This window comes from Syngnathus typhle, linkage group LG18 (genome assembly GCF_033458585.1).
Source record: "Syngnathus typhle isolate RoL2023-S1 ecotype Sweden linkage group LG18, RoL_Styp_1.0, whole genome shotgun sequence".
NCBI lineage: Eukaryota > Metazoa > Chordata > Actinopteri > Syngnathiformes > Syngnathidae > Syngnathus > Syngnathus typhle.
Genome location: NC_083755.1, coordinates 2,331,817 through 2,334,413, shown reverse-complemented (window position 1 = coordinate 2,334,413; position 2,597 = coordinate 2,331,817). Strand labels below are relative to the sequence as shown.

The window sequence follows — 2,597 nt, the reverse complement described above, 5'->3', positions numbered from 1 at the left end:
GAGGAATCATGACAGTCTGTTTGCTTTCTGTTCCTGTCTTTGGTAATGTCACCCTGTGTTTTTGTTCCACGACTTTGTCAGTCAGTCCTGTTGTTGGTTTTGTTTTCTAAAAAAAATTTTTAAATTTTTTTTGTACCCATGTATAATGCGCACCCCAGATTTTAGGACAATAAATTCGTTAAATTTGGCGCACTATACACGAAAAAAAACGGTAATTAGTGTAGTGAGATTGTTGTGAAGGATCTGTACTGCACTCCTCGCGAGAAAAGACTTAATATTCAGTCTCACTTGTGGTCTGTTTGCTGTTGCTCTTCTCTTAATAGTTATTCAGTCATCAAAATAAACCTGACAGATTGTCTGGATTTTTGTAGTTCTTGGTTATAGGATTTAAGGCTGTCTTTGTAAATATCATGATGAATGTGAAGTTTAGTTTTTTGCCATTTGCGTTCTGCTTTTCTAGGCTCTCTTTTTTTATCTTTTACAGAGAGAGAGTATGTCCATGGTGCTTTCTTCTTACCAGAGATTAATTTGGTTTTCAGAGGGGCTACTGCGTCGATATCTTTTAGGGTTTTAGAGTTGAAGTTATCTAGGAGGTCATTGACAGATTCTGATGGAAGGGTAGGGGCCTGCGAGAAGGCCTCCATAGTGTACTAGTGGCCTCATTAAAGTGCCGCTTTTTAATGGTTTGTGGTTGACTGAGAGCTATAGGGGTGACCTTCATTTCGATAAAGATGCAGAAGTGATCAGATAAGGCAATATCGACTGCTGAGAGGAAAGATGACTCAAGACCTCTGGTTATGAATAAATCGAGTGTATGGCCTCCGTTGTGTGTAGGTCCAGAGATATGCTGGGATAGGTCGAAGGTGTCAAGGAGGTCGTTTAGTTCTTTGATGTTATTATCATTGAGTTTGTCTATGTGAATATTAAAGTCACCTACTATTGATATACAGCCATGTTCCAAGGAGATTATAGCGAGGAGTTCAGAGAATTCGACAAAGAAGTTATTAGCATAACCTGGGGGTCTGGATACAACCATAAGTAGGACAGGGGGAGAAGACTTCATTACAACTGCAAGACACTCAAACGAAAGACAATCTCCAAATGACGTCCGTTTACATTGAAACAAATCAGAATAGATTAGCAAAACGCCTTCCCCTCTCTTTCCGATTTTGAGGGCGTCAATGCAGTTGAAATAAGGTGGAGTTGATTCATTATATTATATTATCATTATATATAAGAATATATTCTCTGTTATCTAGATCAAGCCAGGTCTCTGTAAGAAACATGATATCTAATTCATCACTCGTAACGAGGTCATTGATGAGAAGTGATTTATTGACTAATGATTTAATATTGAGCAGGGTCGCTCGAATTGTTTTGGTTCTGGTGGAGTGTTTTGATTTCTGGAGCTGTTTCTGACGGATGGGTATCAGGTTTGATCCAGGGACGGAACAAATTGGGATGATAGGGTTGTTTATTCTAGGAGTGATCAGCGTTGTAGTCAGTGCAGCCGCCACCCCAAACAGCAATACAGCTGGAGAGGACGCTCTCAATGGTGCCACGGTAAAATGTAGTCATGACGGCCGGAGGCTATACAGTCATGCCATAGCATACAAGAAATTTAGGTTCTTTTCTTTAGGATCATCAGCCGAGATACCCAGGCAGACCATGAAAGAATGTTGATGTTAAAATGTTAGTGGAACTATCCAACTGCGCAGAACCGATGATCCCAAAGATTTGGGGTGAGACAACATTGAAAAAAAAAATTTCTTTGCTGACAGTGTCACTTCTTTTGTGGCTTAGCTCTTCTTCATTTCACATCTAAAGTATCATATTATTTTACCTTGTAGCTTATACTACCCCGTACATGCCATATCATGTCGCCCATGCAACTCATGCATGAGATGCGATCGCTGAGATATTTAGGCGATGGGTTGCTACTCCATTGTGCTCTCCACTCAACATTTCATATCACATACTCGTCAGATTTTCACACAAAGTATCTCGGCACAACATGTTGTCAACACTCTATAAGCAAGACGAGGTGGCCGAGAGGTTAAGGCGATGGATTGCTAATCCATTGTGCTCTGCACGCATGGGTTCAAATCCCATCCTCGTCGAAAGTTAATGTTACATTGTTTTACAGTGGAGCCTCGGCTTTCGAACGTCCCGGTTCTCGAACAAATCAATATTTGAACGAATAAATTTGAGAATTTTTTGCTCCCGATGTCGAACGAAATTTGATTGTCGAACCTCATTAGAGGACCCGCATGCCAACTGACTCTGTTCGTTATTACATTCTCGTTACTCTGAGGATTGCAACAACTCTAATCATGCCTCTAAAGCAAGTGGGATCAGTAAAGCCAGTAAAACACAAAGACGCTCCTAAAGCAATGCAACAGTGAGCGCTCGGACCAAATTAAGCTCCCTGCGCACTGAGGTCCACTTAAATTTTGGAAAGTACATCAGGACTTTAAAAATATTTTCTAAATTTTAGCGACCGCTCTGTCACAATAAGGCTAGGCACTGCAGTTGCGCGATCGGACAAAAATGTACAAATGAAAAAATACTTTAAAAAGGTGGGGTTTTTAAATTTT

The 2,597-nt window shown here is 40.4% G+C and overlaps 1 non-coding gene across 1 annotated transcript; it reads left to right on the top strand.

Annotated features, from left to right (window-relative positions):
* The first annotated feature begins 2,038 nt into the window (after window positions 1-2,038).
* trnas-gcu (transfer RNA serine (anticodon GCU)) lies at window positions 2,039-2,120 on the top strand. Its single transcript has one exon. It is a non-coding gene; the product is annotated as a tRNA-Ser (tRNA).
* The last annotated feature ends 477 nt before the right edge of the window (window positions 2,121-2,597 follow it).